Below are 21258 nucleotides of genomic sequence, written 5' to 3' on the forward strand. Positions count from 1 at the left end.
CCAGTGTGAGGAACTGAAGTCTCCAGCCAACAGTCAACAAGAAAATCAGACCTGCCAAACAACATATGAATGAGCTTGGAGTTACATCTTTTGGCCTCAGTCAAGCCTTCAGATAACTGCAGCCCTGGCCAATAGCTTAAATGCAACCTCACTAGAGACCCTGAGCCAGAACCACTCAGCTAAGCCATTCCTGGATTCTTCATTCTTAGTAACTGGGAGACACTATGCATTCATTGTTTTAAACTAAGTTTTAAAGTCATTTGTTACATAGCAAGATAGCTGATACACAGGGCTGCATGCGTTCCACACATGACACAACAGTGATACTGTATACGTAAATTTTTATCATCCCCAAGGTGGTGAAGCCTATATTCACTAAGGAACACAAGCAGCTTTTAAACTCAAGACACACTAGGGTCTCATGTGATGCGGAAACTTAGAGAAGAAATAAGTTTTGCATCTGGCAACACAGAACACACTGCTGCCTTCCTAACGCACTTATTCATTCTTAAAAGCTTTTTAGCATCATTATTTATCTGATCCCAACAGAATAGTCTCGAGCTGGAACCACTCTAGGCATTCTACATAGATTACCGAGTGCATGGATGTGGTCACTCTGAGAGGAAGTTCAGTGAGTATTGCTGAGCACCTAACTGACCAGGAGGCTCATTCTTGCTGCCAATCTCGCCAACGGATTTTGATAAATGATACAAAGGTCTAGCTCACGCCCCAGAGTTCCTCCATTGTATTGTCCTTAGGCCTCTAGTAGACCCACCCAAGCTTGCCTCACTGCCCTCATGCCTTGTCCACCGCCCTTAACAGGTGTAGCTCTGAGCACCACAGGCTCCCTGGCCACCACTGACTGCACCAGGAGTGGACACCTGAACCAAACTGGGCCCTCTCCTCTAAGGCGGTGGAAGAAACAGTTCTCGAACAGTCTGAAGAACTTGGATCATGGGAAGCACAGGACCTATTAGTTAAAGATCACAGAGTTTAGTCAGCATTGGCATTGCGCCAAGACAACTCAGAAATATAAGGCAGCAGAAACCCCAGAATTAAGTATAACAAACCAGTCTGCAGAAGGAAGTGGGAGAATGCAGCAAATACCTCAATGAAGCAGCACTGAGCTACCTGGAGGTCCTGGAAAGGGTCAGTCAGCTCAGTGCCTGACTTTCCCTTGTGGCCTGGCGGGACTCCATTTCCTATCGTGGAATGCCTTCAAGATACTCCCTGTAATCCTTCAATAACCCCCCTTTCTCTCTGGGCTAGTCAGGTGGGTTTGTAGTTCTTGCAATCAGCCAGGACTGAATAAAACAATGCCCAATATTTTTAAAGTTAAACAGGAAAAAAAGGTGAACAGTATAGATTCATTTGATTCTGAAATATTTAAGTCACCTTTGGCCATAGGTTATACCTGTGTTATGTGATATTCCCAATAAAAGCTTAACATTTTATAGATGAGGAAAATAATACTCAGATAGGAGAAGGGACTTATTCCAGGTCACACAGCACGTGGTAGAACCAAGACGAGGGTGTGGGTCCCCTCATATTATCCCAGGTCCTTTTAATACTTTTCCATCATCTAGTCTACTCTTTCCCATGACCATGTTCTCCAGGGCAGTTAAAACAGGTTCAAATTAAAGACAAGTAGCAGAGATCATTAGAGTCTCCCTACCTCAACCTCACCAATGGATTTGGGGGCAATTGTGCTTGGATCTCAGGCAAGCAAAAGAAAAAGAGGAGAGAGATGCTGATGCAGCATTTTTTGTTTTTTTTAAGAGCTGGGTCAGAGATACAGATGAGAGAAATGAAATGAGGTTACTGGCGATCCACATTAAAATACAATCATATGCATCTTAAGAGGAGACTAAGAAGGAAAGTTTATCAATTTTCCCATAAAAAATATGAGGTCAGTCTGTTAATAAGAGAAAAATATTGTAACTTCTTGGAGCAATTGTGCTGAGCAGGCTGAATTGCATACAGAATGCCCTTGTTACATACATACCCAATTGGTAATTTGGTGCTTGAAACAATCAAAATTATTTTGTTACAATGTTATTAGAGTTCTAGTCATGGAAAAAAACAAAAAGCATCTCCACTAGTCACAGCTCCTCATGCATCATAATACCTTAAATATGTTAATATCATTGCAACCATGAAAATGTTCTCAAAATACTTTTATGAAGATTTAAGTTATTTAAATGTTTCAGGCAAAAGTAAAGGTGAGTAGGTGAGCTATTAAAAAATGATAATTAGCCTGATAGATGGGCCAAGAAGATATTAGAGAAAGGGAAATGATCTCACAATTAGCCCATAGTTAGTAATAAATAGGCTAAATACCAGCAGAGGAGCCCCAGGGTCACTCTGGATAACAAAGAAAAAGGATCCTCTCTCCTACCTTTAGCTATGACAACAGTCACTGACATTTATTAAGCATTTTCTCTATGTTAGGTACTGTGTTAAAAACTTTATATGCATTATTTCACATAATCTTCATAACATCCTATTAAGTAGGTAGTATTACCTTTATTTTCCTCATTTTATAGATTTAAAAATACAGAGCTTCGGAAAGTTAATTCACTTTAACCAGGTCTGCTGTCTAATAGATCTCAGAGATTGGCTACTCCCAGGCCTTTCTCTCCACCTCTCATTTCTGTTACATTTGAAACATGCTCTATTCTTCAGCCTCTTCCATGTGTCAGAAAACATGGCAAAAGTGGTTCTGAGGTCACAGACAAGGGAAAACTCTGTAGTTTACATACGAAAAATTCCAGGGAAGACTTTATCCTTATTCGGTCCACATGCCCACCCCTGGGCCAATCATTATGTTCAAAAAGGTTCTATGAATGCCCTTTCCTCACGTCACATACCTGCTCTTGTAATCAATAAAACAGATGTTATGACTGGCAGATCACCAGAATTCCATTATTGGAATCAGGAAGGAAGGATGGATGGCTAGCAGCAGACAAAAGCAGATACCTATACAGTCACTTGTTATGACAGTGATCAATCTTGGAGTTGTTAACCTGAAATTTTAAAAGCCAAAATGAGAGGGCAACAGGTATTTATTTGGGATCAAAGAATTGCAATGCATGAAGCACAGATGTAGGCAGAAACCCAAATAGGGTCCCCATTACAGGGTGAAGGCAAGGGGTTTTTATGAGGAAAGAAAAGAAATAGTTACATGAAAAGAAGAAGGAATTCCTAACTGTGTTGACAAGCTGAGATGCTCTTGGCTATAAATAATTACTTACTGATTCTATCTTCATGTAGAGAGTCCTTGTGGTCAGGACGTCAACTTCTCTGCTGGCTTTACAAGCAATTGTTTATAAAACATGCTGGCTTTAGCCCAGTCCCAAGGTCTGGTCTTCTCTGGCCCCGTCTAAAGATTCAAAGAACAAGACATGCAAGGCAGTTCCTCTGGAATGGTACGTCTGAGTCCATTCTGAAATGGCTCCATTTATGTTATTTTTCACAAAGTGGAGAGTCCAGAGGTGTTCCGAGAAGAAGAAGAAACGTGAAGAAAGGCATGAGGATGTTAAATAACACAATGTGTCCAGAGGTCCTCAAGTATGTTAGATATGTATGGCAAGGAGAACTTTGTGTGATGCCCCAAGGAGTTAGAACTTTCTCCTGAAAGCCATGATAAGTCATAACAGGATTTTAAGGAGGGGGATAACAAGATAAATTCTAATTTTGAGAAAACAAAGTCTTAGAGTCAATGTTCAAGAAGGTGAGGAGCAGAAATATCAGTGAGGAAACTGACAATCGTTTAAAGAAGAACAATTCATGTTCTTGTAAATGAACGAATACACTGACAGTGGAACTGGTGCTGAGGAGATGGAGAGGACTGATGCTTGAGGAGGCAGGATTTACACAAGACAATCTGAATTCTTACTGGAATTACATTGTCCGAGCTGTCCACTGATGTTCAACCACCTTCATGGCTGCCCCAACAGGACTACCAACACACCAATGAACCAAAAATGTCAGCATAAACAGAACCCAAATCCTGCTGGTCTCTCAGAAGCAGCAGAAGCAATAGCCACCACCTAGAAGCCTTAATTCTAAGTTGCTGGTGTTACAATTTAAAAAGGACAATCTAAGCCAATAGCCTCGGAAATGAAAGTATGAGCGCTGAAACTTCCCCTATAGGTCTTTTGACCGGTAATATTTACCAGCTAGAACTCTCAGGAGGCAGCATGACATATGAAAAGAGCTGGGCCATGAGGGCAGACAGATCCAGGTTTGGTTCCTGGTTCGAACAGCTCCCATGTTCCCCTGCACCAGGGCTTCACCTCACAAACTTCACACTGTGGTAGAAATGAGTCTGAATCCCTAATCTGTTTTGCTCAAGGGGGCATAGGAAGAAATGCCAAACTACAGGGCGTTCACGCTTTCTACTCCCAGGTGAATTCTGGCCATAAAGAGTGAAGTTAACAATGCCATAGGTCATGAGCTAATCATTGCAAGGTGTACATTAAAATTGAGGTGAATTAATTCAAATTCTACAACATTTGCTGATAAAGTACATTCTCTTCTTGAATGTAGAATGAATAAATAAGATTCCTTAACAAAAAAATGTGTCAACTTTCACAATATTCACAACCATGTGGTTAAGAGTTACGTTCCACAGATGATACCAATAAATATTTATCCTTAAATAAATATTTGACCCTCACAGGAGAGTTTATCCTTTTCAACAAATAAAGTAGTGAAGTATTTAATTTAATAATTCAGAATACATATAGATATAATTTCAAAAGAACATTTGTCACACCTGACTAAAGTTTTTTTCTTTTTTGCCACCGTATGGAAATTGGTTTGTAAATATTCTTTAATCACCTCTTCTCTTCTCTTTAAGACAAAGGATAACGAACTAGCCTGAGGCTTCGTATTTCCATAATCACTTGGAATGTCTTCTTTTTTATTCTTATTTCCTTTAAATCAGTATAGATTTGTAGTGATAGTTCAGCCACAATTGTAACCTAGTAAAATTATGAATAGAAAAATACAGCTTTTCATTTTCTTTCTCCATATATGGAAAGCCCCCCACCCCCCACCGCCCACCCACACAGCACTTGACCCAAAGAAGGAGCTCAGGCACAAGCAAAACAGGACTCGCCCTGCTTTCTGTCTGGTCTATGCCCACCCTTACCCAGGGAGCCCTGGCATAGGAAATCCAAACATTTAAGTCCTTCCTAGTAAGTATTGTGCCATGTGATTTGGCTCTTCCTAAATCTTCACTAGAAAATGGAGGCTTGTTTGGGGCCAATATAGTCAGTAATCTTTCATGATAAAACAACCATAAACCATACATGTGGAATATCTACTTTCCTCTTCAAGAAAAAAAAAGAAGTAATTTCTTGCCATCTTACCCACCCAGCTTCCCTTTGCTCTCATACTCTGGTTGAGCTTCAGCATAATAAAAGTAAATGCACTTGGTGGGGAACCTCCAATTACAAATACACATGATATAATTCTAATACTGGTAACCCTGAATTTGACCCGGCTGAACTTGTGATGCTCTCTACTTGACACTCCAGTAAAGACCAAACTCCACATCTATGATCTCTAATTCCTGCAAACAGTGCTTTCAGCACTCTGCTGGCAGCCTGAAGTGCTCACCACAGTTCGTGTGTCGTAACTCAGGTAACAGCGTCCACAGGTGCTAGTAAAGTGAATCTCTTTCAAACTGCTCTACACTTTAGCTTTGAAATTTTTCTTTAAACTTTTAAATTATTTACTTTCACCATGTCAAAGAAAAAGAAAATTTGATAAGAATACACAGAATACCAAATCTAACCCACCCCCACCCCCAAAGAAGGCAAAAAAATTCATCTCTTTGAAAAGGAAACAGGAGAGTTTCACATAAGGGTAGGAGAAATGAATATGAATAGCCAAGTTCTGAGTCTAGACTGTCACACTCAAAGCACAAACACAGCCCTGAAGTTCAAGGAAACATATCTGAAGACCATGAAAAGCACTGAGCCAGTGCAGCAGATGGTCTCTTAAAAAATGAAAAGAAATTATTTATCAGATGGAAAACGTACATTGCATAATGGGGTGCTGAAGCCATGCTCCACTGCTTTGTCACACTGGATAGAGCAAGTCACCTTGGAAAGGGTCCTCCTTAGTCAAAGAAGAATCGTAAGAGTTCTCCTTTATCTGATAGGTACTCATTGCTCTAGAAGTACGTATAACAGATATTTTTTTATGCTCTATCAAAGGCACGTTTTTGAAGTGAAGAATTGGTGCCAGGAGAGCATATACCAAGGTGAATGATTTTTCTCAAGGCTTTTGAGAGGGAAGGAACAAAGACTCCAACACCTAATTCCTAAAATTCACACTAGGGTTGTCTGATCTGAGTTCTGGCCAGAGAAGACCCCAAGAAACCTAAAAGTAAATTCATCAATAGGACTGTGCTGGTGTCCCAGTTCCAACGGAAGAATATAAGGTCCCAGTCCAGGCTGAAGCTAGAAGCACTTCTAAACACAGCCACCTGACACCGTAAGTCCTGCACTGAAAAGGCAATGAGGAGCACGCAAATGAAGTCAACAGCAACAAACAACCCTAGAGAGTCAACATGTGCCCCTGTAGCCAGAATCTGGGTGAACAAAAGCACCATCCCACAGTCTAGAAGCATCCATTGAAACATGCAAAACCAGCTTTCAGATGAGAGAGGCAGCAGCCACAAAAGCACCAGCAGGGCTGACCTGTTTCTTCTGTTAGTGCATCAGGAATTGGAACTTAGAGGGGAATTGGAGACAGGGCAAAATCCATAAGATGAAAATATCAAATGACTGCTAAAAGGACATATCAAGGATTGAACAATTAATTTGAAAATTACACTGAGAGAACTCAGTAAAAAAAAAAAAAAAAAAAAAAGGTGTTGTGGGGAAGAGGGGCTCCATAATGTGTAACTTCATTTATATGAAAAGTCCAGAATAGGTAAATCTAGAGAGACAAAAAGTATATTAGTAGCTCGGGGTTGGGGGGACAGAGTAGATAGAGAGTGACTGCTAATGGGCATAGGGTATCTTTTTCTGACATGATGAAAATGTTCTAAACTTAGAACATTTGTGGTGGTGGTGGTTGCACAACTCTGTGAATATACTATAAATTATTAAATTGTTTATTTTAAATGGGTAAATTTTATGGTATACAAATTATATCTCACAAAAGATGTGTGACGAAAGAAATATACAAATACATATTTTATTCTCTCTAGGGAAATGGAAATATTTTTTCTCCTATATTAACTTTAAAGAATCGATAGATGAATGGATAAAGAAGTTGTGGTATATATACACAATGGAATACTATTCGGCGGTAAGAAAAGATGAAATAGGACCATTTTGACAACATGGATGGATCCTGAGAGTATAATTCTAAGTGAAATAAGTCAGACAGAAAAAGCAGAGAACCCTATGATTTCACTGATATGTGGTATATAAACCAAAAACAACAAAAGAACAAGACAAACAAATGAGAAACAAGAACTCATAGACACAGACAATAGTTTAGTGGTTACCAGAGGGTAAGGGGGGTGGGGGTAAGGAGGATCAAATATATGGTGATGGAAGGAGAACTGACTCTCTGGGTGGTGAACACACAATGGGATTTATAGATGATGTAATATAGAATTGTATACCTGAAATCTATGTAATTTCACTAACAATTGCCACCCCAATAAACTTTAATTTAAATAAATAAATAAATAAATAAATAAATAAAATTCACTTATCTCATTTTTCTCCTAAAAAGATTCTGCATGGAGAGGCAATATAAATATAATACAGTGGTTAAGAGCATGGGATCTGGTGTCAGACTCGGTGGGTCCAAACGTCAGCTGTGTTTTGTAGTTATATGTGTCTATGCCTCTGTTTCTACAACTGAAAAATGGGGATATAGTAAAACCTACCTTGTCAAGTTGTTGGAAGTATTAAATGGAAGGATTTAACATACTGCCTGACGTGAGTCAAGTGCAAAATGAATGTTTTAATATTCAAAGGATTTTTAAAACATGCATATTAGCTTCTATACAAAACATTCTCTCTGTAGGGTTCAAAACATTTACAAGGTCGATTGCATGGGGAGAGAATCTGGGTAAGTGGGTAAAGTATACAGGAGATAGATATTTCAGACTGTATAATTCTCTTATATTTCTGGAATTTTGAGTCATGTAAGTTTATTACACATACAATAAAAAAAAACAAGTTTAATTCATTTTTTTTTAAAGAAGCAGGACTGTATTTGTACCTCAAACTAGTCTAGCAGGTTATACTAGCTACAGTTGCTTATTCCAGATAGAGCCAATTTAATACCTGCAAACCAGACAACCATCTTGGCAGAGGCATGCTTGCATCTCATCCAGATGGGCATTGTACAGGTGTGTTGGAAGATGACCAATGGAATATTTTTGCTATAAGCAAAGGATAGTTTTATAAATATAAAATCAACAGGGTAACGTGATGATGGGGTGGTTAGAAGTATGAAATCTGTAACGAGGCTGTTTTGTTTGCATTCCAACTTTGCCACTCATGGTTTTTAACCTCTGCTCCTCAGCTTTCTCATCTCTAATACAGGGATAATACCATAGGGTTTTTGTGAGGATTGGATGAGGAAACTTTACACTGGAACCTGGCACACAATGCAAGCTACATAAATGTTAGCTATTATAATGATTAACAGAGTTCTGGGAAATTCCAAGCACTGACACAGAGGTACAGAAGAATTATCTGAAAAGTTAAATGAAAATATTAGAAAGCAAGTTATCATTTGAAAGGTATTTCACGTTGACAAAAAAAACAAAAAAGTATTTTAGGGGCAAATGTCTTAGAAATGATACATGCCCAAGGAAGAGAAATCAATAACAGTTGTAAATAATGTTCAGTAATTTAGCTGAAATTAAAGAAAATGGAAAGAATAAGAGGTAGGAGGAAGAGAAAGAGAAAAGGAGGAAAAAATATGCTGCCAGGGAAAGAGCCCTTCTTCTGTTATTCATGACTTGACAATGTCAGAGGCATTCGTGAAATCAGAAATGAAAAATGTTCGGAAAGACAACTCTAATTCTGAGCACTGTGAAAAGGTACTTAGAGAATGAGGAATTTCCATGTTGCTGGGAGGAGATTCCAAAAGAATAGGTATCTTTGATTGAAATTTCTTTAGACACTTATTTGAAGAATTCTTCCTATATAAGACCTTTGGGGGAAATATATTACGATTTGATACATCTGTGGCACATACATAAAGGAGAAGGTATAATAATAAAATAAACATGTATGGTTCCAGCACCCATTTAAGAGTTGGAGTAGTACCAAAATCATTATATCTACATGTGTTCTTTCCTTAGCTCTTTCATTCCCCAATTTCCTTCTCAATATATTGTTTAGTTATTCTTGTTTTTAAGCCTCTTAAAAATAGAATAATTCTGTATGTTTTATTCTATGGCTTTTTTCTCATTTAGCATTCAAATATTCATCCATAATGTAAATTTCATTTATTTTTTCACTGCTGTATAATATTCCATTTAAAATCTATTCCACACTATTCGGCAGTAAGAAAAGATGATATAGGACCATTTGTGACAACATGGATGGATCTTAAGAGTATAATGCTAAGAGAAATAAGTCAGATAGAAAAAGCAGAGAACCCTATGATTTCATTGATATGTGGTATATAAACCAAAAACAACAAAAGAACAAGACAAACAAATGAGAAACAAGAACTCACAGACACAGACAATAGTTTAGTGGCTACCAGAGGGTAAGGGGGGTGGGGGTAAGGGGGATCAAATATATAGTGATGGAAGGAGAACTGACTCTGGGTGGTGAACACACAATGGGATTTATAGATGATGTAATATAGAATTGTACACCTGAAATCTACGTAATTTCACTAACAATTGTCACCCCAATAAATTTTTTAAAATTTAAAAAATTAAAAAAAAAATAACTAAATAACTAAATAAAATCTATTCCACAATTAATCATATTCCTATCAATAAACATTTTGATTATTTCTGGATTTTTGCTCTTACAAACAATGCTTCTAGGACCATTCTTTCATGTGTCATTTTTTCCAGGTTTATTGAGGTACAATTGACAAATAAAAATTGTTTGAATTTACAACATATTCCATGATGTTTCGATGCATGTGTACATTGTGAAATGCTTACCACAAGAAAACTAATTAACATATTTGTCACTGCGTGTGTGGTAAGAACATTTAGATCTACTGTCTTAGCAAATTTCAAGTATGAAACACACTATTATTAACTATACTCACCATGCTGTGCATTACATCCCCAGAACTTATTCATCTTATAACTGAAAGTTTGTACTCTTTGACCAACATCTCCCCATTTTTTTTCACCCAAGCCCTTGGCAACCACCATTCTCCACTCTTCTCCTGTAGTTAGACACTTTTAGATTCCACATATAAGTGAGATCATGCAGTATCTCTTTTTCTGTGCCTGACTTATTTCATTTAGCATAATGTCCTCCAAGTTCATCCATGTTGTCACAAAAGACAGAATTTCCTGCTTTTTTAAGGCTGAAAATAGAATTTCATCAATCCATTCATTTGTTGATGGACACTTAGGTTGATTCCATATCTTGGCTATTGTAAATAATACTGCAATGAACAGGGCGTGCAGATATTTCTTTGCGATATCCATTTTGTTTCCTTTGGGTATATACCCAGAAATGGAATTGCTTGATTACATGATAGTTCTAGTTTTCATTTTGGGGGGAACTTACACACTGTTTTCCATAATGGCTATCCCACTGCATGTGTGTTAGGATGCATATTTAGAATATTTCTTCATGATAACTATGAGTGAAATGGCTCAGTTGTAGAGTAATAAAATGATCAGCTTTATAAGAGACTGAAGAATTGTTTCTCCAAGTAGTTGTACTAACTTTCATTCCCATAAAGAGCACATGAGAATTCCCCTAAATCCACATCCTCAATTATACTTGGTATTGGCAGACGTCTTAATTTTTGAGTTTCTTTCTGTACTTAATTTGCATTTTCCTGATAACTAATGATGTGTCTTTTTTTTATATCTATTTTCTATTTGTGTTTCCTCTTCTGTGAAATGGCTATGATCTTTTGCATATGAATTAAATCATTATTCAGTAATTTTTTTCTTTCTGATATGTAATTTTTGCAAATTGTATGCATTGCTGTGTGTGGCTTATCTTTTCATATTTTTTTTGTTTGATGGAGGCTTTTGACTTCTTCGTTTTAATGTAATCTGTCAATCTTTTTATCTCGTTTAAGAATTCTTTTGTTGCTCAATGCTTGCAATGGAAGTTTTAAATTTTTACCTTTCATATCTCAATGTTTAACCCATTTGGGAATTGATTTTTGTGTATTAACTAGGGAGCTAAATGCATTTTTGTCTTCATATGGAACACGAACTTTCCCAGCACCATTTCCTGACATTCTGTATTTGCAACACTACCCATGTCAAATATAGAATTCCCCAATAAGCCTGAGGCTGCTTCTGAACACTCATTTTTCTTTCATTGGCCATTCTATTCATCATATTAATAATACTACACTGTTTTAATTACTGTAGCTTTGGAACAAAGCTTAATGTGAAAGGAAAGTCTCCTTATTCCTCCATCTTTCTATTCCTTAGGACTATCTTGCAGATTCTTGGGCTTGGCTACTTCATACAATGTTCTAACCAGTAACCTTGGCCTCAAGTTAGGCTAGCGTATATTCTAGTAACAAACAATCCCCATATCTTGGTCATTTAAAACAAACAAACAGAAAAAGTTGATTTCTTGTTCATGTTCCATCATCTTCTGTGTTAGCACTTTCCCATGACACTCTAATTCTAGAAATCAGGCTCACAAGGCAGCTATAACAAGCTCATTGCTGGTCCATGTCAGAGGGAAAGAGAGCTCTGGAGGGTGGAACACTATGTTTGCCAGTGCAATCCTATGACAAGAAGTCACACACACACACACACACACACACACACACACACACACACACACTTCCAAACATAACTCATTGCCCAGAACTGTCCATGTGGCCTCACCAAACTCTAAGGATGCTGGGAAGTGCAATCGACCATGTGTCTGGAAGGAAGCCAAAAACGTTTGTTGAATGACTACCACACACACCATTACCACGAAGCCCTCAGCACCCTTCCTACAGGCTCCAAAATAGTACAGATAGAAACGGCGTAGAGGGTCAATAGCCTGAATTCAGAAACTAAAGAATCCCACTTTGCCATGTTGCCCAGGGTTTACTTTGCCATTTATTTTGTGAAATTTTTGATTCTGATCAAGACACTGGTTAAATCAACTTCTGGAAAGTGCTGTAGAAATAGAATGACATGTTACGCCTTTGAGAGTGGAAACTATTACATCAGAGAATGGATTCACTTTGCTTATACTAAAGGAAGATTATGAAGCAGGTCACTTGGATCTCAGATTCCAGATACTGTCTTGCAAACTCCTTCTCTCTGTTAGCTAACCAGAAAACTTATTGCTGGCTAATCACATGGAAGATGTTTCACGTAAGATTGCATTTGACTACTTCTAACTTTTATCACAAATTAGAAATCATTGCTGTGTGTTTCCTGACATTCAATGTAGAAAGAGATGAGGACTCTCGTACTATCATATTTTTTTAGTATAGATTTGGCCTATACCAGCCTGAAATATGAAACATTTTAGATAACCTTGAAAAGTCATAGAAGGTGGCCTGCAATTGCTTACAAATTACACTTAATATTAATAAGTTGATCATTTCAGGTAAGACATAATTGACAATGATATCACTCCATGGATTATATTTTTTTCTTTTTCTACTTAGGGTAGAGTCCATTTGCACAGAGCATTAATTATGAACACAAAATGGACTCTACTAATTCTGAGAGCTATGTCAGTCACAAAGTGACAGTCATGCCAGAGCATCGCTTGACAGGCCTACCCAGTGAACACCCTAACCAGGTAACTCCAGACGCAGGGTGGAGTGCGACCATCTGGACGGCTTTATTGGACTGCTGATGGGTGCATCACACCCAGACTTGAGCACAAAATCAGAGCTCTCTGACAGCTCATCACTCAGAGCTCAACTGACCAGCTGACAGCCACATGTGCACTCATCCCAGATGGCGCGCTTGCAGTCTTGCCTCCTGACGGCCTCACCTGCCCAGCCTGACACCTGAGGCTACGCACTCCAGCGACTCTCGCTGAACACTGGACTCTCTCTCTCATCCTGTTTTCTTAAGACTCTGTTCATCTTGCCTAACCCTATTGCTTGCAAACTTGTGTGACCCTCTTGTGTGAAACTGCTCTACCTCGACCATTGGAGGCTATCCTCTGGCCAGAGCCTTGGTTAATGCCTGTGGTAAACCCAGTCGGTACGACTAGTTCCTTGGCTTTATTCTAATAAAGTCTGACATTATGGAAAGACACAAATGTGTGTGAGACTGCTACTCTGATAGCTACATCCCACTCGGGACACCATTGTTACACAAAGTCCAAAAAAGATCAATGTTCTTTGGCAGTGTTTGAAATAGATACTGTAATCTTCTTGCAACAGCTGTTTACAACAAGTGTGATCTGTGGCTCTGTCCCAGAACCGTGCCAATTGGTAACAGGTCACAACTCTTCATTTCTTTTTCTCTCATCTTCTACAAGCAACTTTGGCCTTCTGCTTCCCCTAGCTGATGCTCATTTGTTCTGATGACAGATTTCCCTTCCTCTCTTGGGGCCTAGCCTGGCTCACTTAGCCGCAACTCCCCCATTTCCTGCCCAGATGCCCTTTTATGAACAATCCCATCATCCCACACGTGGGAGAAATTGGCTGATCCCTAGGTGCTGATTAATGTAACCTCCGGTGCTAGTTTCTTTCCAACAAAGTAACCCATTTCCCTTCCGGTAGATCAGCCCATGAACTCTTGGGGAGCGAGGGGGTTAACACCGCAACCAAAAGCCAACCATTTCTCATTTAATTACCTGTTTGGTAATTACTTGTGCAATGGCTTCCCTTTCTCGCTTTTACTTGCTTGATTGGTTGGATTTTTTTCCCCTTGCTGGGGGAAATTCAAGGCGTAACCAATTAAGAAGATTTTATCTGATTTCTATATCAAGAGAAAATATAAATCTTATGGTCCCAATGGGCTGGTGGGTATAGTTAATTTCTGGAGAGATCTTAGCTCCTGAAAATATGGGACATTTTCTCCATCCGTCTAAGTAACGATGGACCACAGTGATGGTCAGAAACTCAGGAAGACCACAGGCTGTGGACAAATGCAGTATATTGTTGTGTACTGACAACCTCCATTATTAGAACCATGCTTGGCTTACTTCAAGCTATTTACCGATTTCCTAGCAATTTTCAGGCACTGTGTTAGTTGCTGTTAAGAAACAAAACTGGTCTCATTGCATTTGTTATAATGGGCTCACGATCTATGGTGGAGAAGAACTTCATCCACAAAGAACTCCAGTTCAAAGTAGAATGACATAAATGTCATAAAAGCACAAAATAAAAAGAGCTGTGAGTTACCAAGGAGGAAACGAGGCAAAGACCCAAAGACGAGAACAAGGATGATCCCATGAAGGAAATTGGGCTTGAGCAAGACCTTAGGGTATGAGTAGGAATTAAACAGGGGAGACCCCCGTGCTCTGCTCTATTTACCTTCATGACACTAATAATGAGGAGACATGATGTTACATCCACTTGTTTATCTGTCTTTTTCTCTCCATTCCAGTAGAAAATGAGTTCCCTGAGGACAGAAACTCAGTATGTTATTTTTACTGGCCCAGCACCAAGAGCAGTGCCGGCCACATAATAGACACATGGTGGATAAATGAATAAATGATTGGAGAGTCAAAGCATTCCAGGTAGAAAGAACAATGTAAGCCAAAGAAGACTGGGCTAGAAGACTCACATTAATGGGCCATCTATCCCATGTTAGGAATTATATACATGCTTCCAGTGCATTCTCCTAAAACAGGAGCAGGCACACTTCTTCCACAAAGGGCCAGACAGTAAATATGACAGGTTTTGAGGGCCATACAGTCACAACTGCTCAGCTCTGCCACTGGAGTGTGAAAGCAGCCAGAGAGAATATGTGAAGGAATGAGTACTGCTGTGTTCCAACAGAATTTTATTTACCCAAACAGGCAATCGCTGGATTAGACCTGCAAGCTATAGTCTGCCAAGACCTGGCCTTCATAAATCAAAGGCAAAGAAATTAATGCATTACATATTATTGATCATATCATATAAATGCGTGAGAAAAACTTTATCAGTATTTGTATCATAAATCAATTATTTGACAATACACATTTTAGACCCCAGGCTATCCTAAGGAACAAAGTTTTTATTTAGTCACATTGACATTCCTAAGCCTGAATTGAAAACTTGGCTCAGTTCCCTCCAGAGCCTTTTGCATAGTTACCAATTATGATAAGCAAATTCCTAAACACGTGGCAGAAACACTGGAGCACATGTCTCCAGGAGAACTTCCTTCTGTGGTTCAATTTAAAATTTTTATTTGAAACATCTGGATGACTCAGCACTCTTCTTTACATATGGGATAAAATATATCTGCAAATATATATGTGATAAAATGTTAAGCTCTTTTGTGGGAATTTCACATGGAAATCCCAACTATTGGTATATCAGATAGCAACAAAATAATACTAATGAGAATACACCATAACCCAGAATTTAACTCTGTAGGAGGTAACTGACTCAAACAAGTTAGAAAGAAAGTTTATACAGGCACAGGTAAGGCTGAAACAATTAGGCAGAGAAATTCAGGCTGTCAAGAACTGGAGCCCAAGAAAATCAGTGAAGGCATAAAGAACTAAGCAAGTCTCAAAGGTGTGGCCAGATCAGGGATAAAATCTAGAAAACGTAACCAAGACTGGAAGATTCTATTGGCTCAGAGAAATCAGAGAAGGCAGCCGAAGGAGGAGAGGTGATTACTACCCCTGTTGGCCACCTGTCAGGATATGTTTCAGGTGAAGGCTTGCTAGCCCTTCCAATTCATATAATTGTTCTATTCATGTAGGTTCTTTGTTTTATGATCAATGAATGATGGTGAGGAAGACTTTAAAAAGGCAGGCTAAGGTTCCTTATCCAACTTCTGGTTAAATACATCAAATATATCAAGTTAAATCAAAGGTGTATTTCCTATTACTTTTACCAAACCCTATTTCTACACCTCCTTTGAGTGAGAGTGATGCAAACACATAAAAATAGATAGATGATAGATAGACAGACAGACAGACAGACAGACAGACAGACAGACAGATAGATAGATAGATAGATAGATAGATGATAGCTAGATAGATAATAAATAGGAGTTACTTGGGAGACCCATATCCCCACATACCTGAGCATACAGATATAGTACCTTTCCCAGCCTTCCTGTCAGCCGTAAAACTGTGTTCTAACTATCGATGGGACTAAGAAGTGATGTATCATTTCTTTGAATCCTGGCCCGTCAAAACTGGCGGGAATGGAAAAGACCCCCATGGCAAATTGAGACTCATGTGTATAACATGTCAAAGGCTTAAGCTTGACAGAAACTGAGTTTCTGAATCACTGCACGGAGGACAGCCAACAGCACAGGAGAACCATCATTTTACTGTGATAAGAGTTTTGAGCCTCCGACGTGGGGGCAATCTTTACTATAGTAGTTAGCATTACTTAACTAATGTGAGGTAGAAGAACCTCACATTGGAAAATTTTGCAACTATCGCCTGACCTCACAGAATCTGAGCACTGTAAAACTCAATGTAAAAAAAGAATAAGAAGACATAAATGAAATTAGGTTAAAATAACATTTTTTCCTCATGCGAGCAAAGTTCCATCCCAACTCCTATGCATGTGGAAAAGAACAAAGTAAACGAAACAGTCTTTGGGAACCGGGGTAGAACTGAAGGGGTCTTAGGGGTGTTAATTTCCAAAGGCCATTAAGAAAAGGGTGAAAGGAAGGGACTTCCAAAGATGGCCACACAGTGGAATGCATCTGACGACCACTACTAGACACCAAAGAACATTCATTTTTACCTTTCTTTTGCCTTAAAATTTCCTCTTTTTTTTTTCTATTCTCTGAGCTATCATAGTTCTCATTGGTAGCTAATAACACTTGATTATATCTTTTCTTCTTCATTTCATGTACTTCAACTAAATTGCAATTCCATAAGAGCAGGGCACAAGTCTTTTACATTTTTCCTTTTGTCCCTCAAAGTCACAGAATTGAGTCCCTCCTCCTCCTCAGCTGAAGGTCCACAATCAACACTGACCTGTGGCAAGTTTCTTGTTTGATTTGATTTGCTGTGGTTTTCCACTTTATACTCTGCTTCCAATCTCCATTTCTCTTCCCTCAACATAGACATTCGCTTTAGCCTATTTAATGCATTTCTATTCCGTCTTTCATACTTTTATTACATGTGTACCTAGCCTTGAAAAATAGGTAGTATTGTTTTAAGTGTGCCTGTTATATACATAAATGATATTTCTCTATCAACCTCATTCTGTGCCTTACATTTTTCATTCCATCTTTTGTTTCTGAGATCCATCCATGTTGCTACATGTAATCTAGCTCATTTCTTCTGACTCATGCTTAGTATTCTCGAGCATAATTGACTTTGAATCCATCAGCATATTATAAAAGTAAATATAATGTAAGAACTGGAGGAGAAAGTTTCTAGTTGGCAACCAATTGTCTGGATTGGTCTGGGATTTTATTAAATTTAATGACTTCCTTAATGACCTAGAAACAGAATTGGCAGTGTGTTCATTTCATTCATAAATGATAATAGTTTGGGAAGGAAAGAGAATGGCAGGATGACACAATGCACTCCCCCCTGTGCCCCCTTTCCCTGCCTGCTGCCCCTGTCATAATGACCTCTGTCTTAATCTGACTGCAAATACGTGCAGAAATTAACTATAGTAGCTTCCTGTGTTAAAAAAGCTTCTAGAAAACTGTGGCATGTTTGGGCAGTTCTTGGGAAGAGAGAAGCTGCTCACTAATGTTTTCATTTCTTGATTTAGATATTAAAAATACTATCTTTATCTTCCCTCGACCCAACCCCCTTAAAAACACCTTCATTCAAAAGATCAGCAGTTAGGCTTTCCTGAAACAAAGCCCTAATTTAGTGTTTCTTGAGGTATAGTTTAGAGTCACATAGGAATCAGAATGCCTTAGGCATTTGCTAAAAATGAAGATTCCAGAGCTCTTCCCAGCTGAGTCAGAGTTTCTGGGGGGCGAGACGCAACACCTGCATTTTTAACGACCTCCTTTGGTGATCACTACACACTGTATGGCTGGAACCTCTCTGCCATAATCCTTGGTTAGCTAACTCAGAAATTAACCATATTTGGTGTGCCCAGATAGTAACAGACTTCATGGTTACAGAATGCTGAAGTGGAAGCTGGTTACCTGGCTTTACCTGCCTGGGCACCTGACCTTGACATTCATAGCAACAGGGTCCACTTAGTCCAAGTATTTATATAAAACAATATCCAAAAAAGGGTTATTTCACTGGGGGTTTTATAAAGATGACAGATTAGTTCAAGACATTCTATACAGAAAACCATATTTCATTTTCCATACACACTTGTAACTGACTGAGTTTCTGATAGTCGCCTAATTGAAAAAATGGCGACTGCCTTTAACACTAAGAAGCTAAGCTTGACCAGTCTGCATTCCACTCTTCTCCTGGGACACAGACGCTCTCTTTACTGCTCGAACGAGGTATGTATGATAGAGTGCTGTGAAACTGACGGTTACAGGTGGAGCTCCTTCCTACTGAAATCAAAGCAGAAGTGGGAGCCATCATTGCTCAGGCCATGGCGCCCTGCTCTCGTCACTTCTTGTGGGATATCATTGAACACAGCGCTTGTGATGATGAGGAGCCTGTTGGCTGCATCCATGAGGAAGCAGCAGGTCTGCATCTCTGCCTCCTGCTCCTAGGGTCACCTTTGGTGGGCAGTGGGGGAGGGGACGCAGCATTGTCACTGAGGGCTACTCACAGGATGTCCGGGTCCTGCCAGGCCCCATGGAAAGCCTTGGCACCCAGGTGTGTCCCAAGCCCCAAAACACAGGGCGAGCATGCAGTTGCCTCTGGTTGTCACAAAAGCTCTGGGCACTAAGGACCTAATGGCTCACAATTCAGTGAAGTAATTTTGGAAGAGTTCCCTTCATCGAATCAAGGTTCAAACTGGGACGTTGTTTTTTGGGGATGACAGTCAACTTCAAACAAAAGATTACCATCATGATTTCTGATTATTAACAAATTATTTGAAAAGTATTAGCGTGGTTTGATAAACAATGTACACCTCATTTTAAATCACTCAGTAAACACGTTATAATACACGTTATACATGTATTATCTATAACATATATGTATTATATTACTTTCTGAATGTTAAATATTTTGAATGTCGCTTTTGAGTGCACATTTATATGTTTGTGCACACACACGTGTATTTGGTGGGGGGAGCGTAGTGAATATTACTGCTTAATTTCTTTATGCCCAGTTTTGTGTAAGAGAAACCTGAGCTTAGATTATGGAACCAAGTGCATATTTTGGTAGAGAAGTTCTCAACCTGATCCAAACTAAAGAAATAGGCTGAGCTTCTAATCACTTTTTTCAGACCAAAGGTGGCAAGAATGGCACATCTTATTTCACCTCAAACCCTTAGGAAAGTTTCTGTCCATTTATCAAAACCCGACATAGTCCTTATTCTTTGGGGCATCTTAACAGATACCCAAAGACTTACATAAGATCTCCATTACCAAGAGAATGTAGATCAAACACCTGACCACTAAGAGCCTCCATAGTGAGTCTCAAATGCAGTTCATCACCCAGCAATCTATCAGCACATACGCCTTCATTCTATTCTAATGAAATTCTTCTTCCACTGTCTCCAAAATGTGCTCATGCCATTTGCTTCCTTGCCTCTTTCCTGTGTCATCTCATACACCAATTTCTCTATCCTATTCCCAACTGAATTACCTCCACCATTCCTTTCAGCTTTCCAAATCTTGTCTATTCTTCAGGATCCAAAAATTGCCCCAGATGCATAACATGTTTGATCTTCCCCCAAGTCTAGCCTCCAGCCTTCAACAGTCTCTGCTCCATCTGAGTCATTGTAGAATACACCATACACTCATTTCACATTTATCATGTAATATTGTGACATCACATGTCTGTTCCGTGTTTTTATTTGCCTGTTGCATTGCTCTTAACTTTTCAGGTGCCTTATACCTTCCATGCCTACATATGAGTAGATTGTAAGTTCCTGAGGATATGACGCTGTGCCCCATTATTTTTCTAGTCAACAGCAGCCCTGGGTTCAGGGCCCTGTACAGAGAAACAGCTCGTCAAATTCTCTTGTTGGATTTCTCTTGAAAGGCTTCCTGCTGCTGCACACACTCTCTTTGTCAGCAGGCTTTCAGGCTTGAATAAATTGCCTGTCTTTGCCATTTAACCCCTCAAACAGTACTCAACCTTCTCTCATGGTAAATGCTTTCTTCTCATTCATGACTATTTTTAGTAGAAAAGATGTGAACTACATCACTTAAAAATAAATTTAATATAGACTTTTTGAGATAAGGGGAAATAGTTATTCTTGGTTAAAATATATTTGGAAAATGATTAACTAGGGTCAAAGATTCTGGATTGTAAATTCAGCTAGTTATATTGAGCATTTTGAAGATCAATGGCACCCCCCAAAATGTTGCCTTTTAACTCATGATTCTCTTTTTAGACTGGTTCTCACAGTAAGATACAATCTGTAGCAAAGGCACCTTTACTTTGAAAACAGCAGTTTAGCAAATCATTTTCAAGGATGCTCTGACCTACTGGTGTAGGTCAGGAATTCATGACAGTTTTAATCTGCTTTGGGACGCTCATATAGCTTCATCTGGAATGCAAATTTCTCATTCAAACTTTTCTTCATGCAAAGAGACTCAGAACAGAATGGTTGGGAAATAGTGGTTCTCTCTGCCTGACCCACTGAGGATTGATATGAGAAAAGGGAGGGTTTGTTTCATTACAATTTAGGTTCTTGGTGTGATTTTGCAGAACATTATATCTCTCCCAACTGAGATGGTAAGTAACAAGCACAAGTCAATCCATTCAATCCTATTTTCATCTCCTCTGTCGTAACATTAATATTATCCATGCCTCATGGGGCTCTTGAGTTATTCCCTGAAGAAGTAAATATCAATAGCAGCTGGTGAATAGTTAGTCAATG

The sequence above is a fragment of the Rhinolophus hipposideros genome (assembly GCF_964194185.1).
Source record: "Rhinolophus hipposideros genome assembly, chromosome: 17".
NCBI lineage: Eukaryota > Metazoa > Chordata > Mammalia > Chiroptera > Rhinolophidae > Rhinolophus > Rhinolophus hipposideros.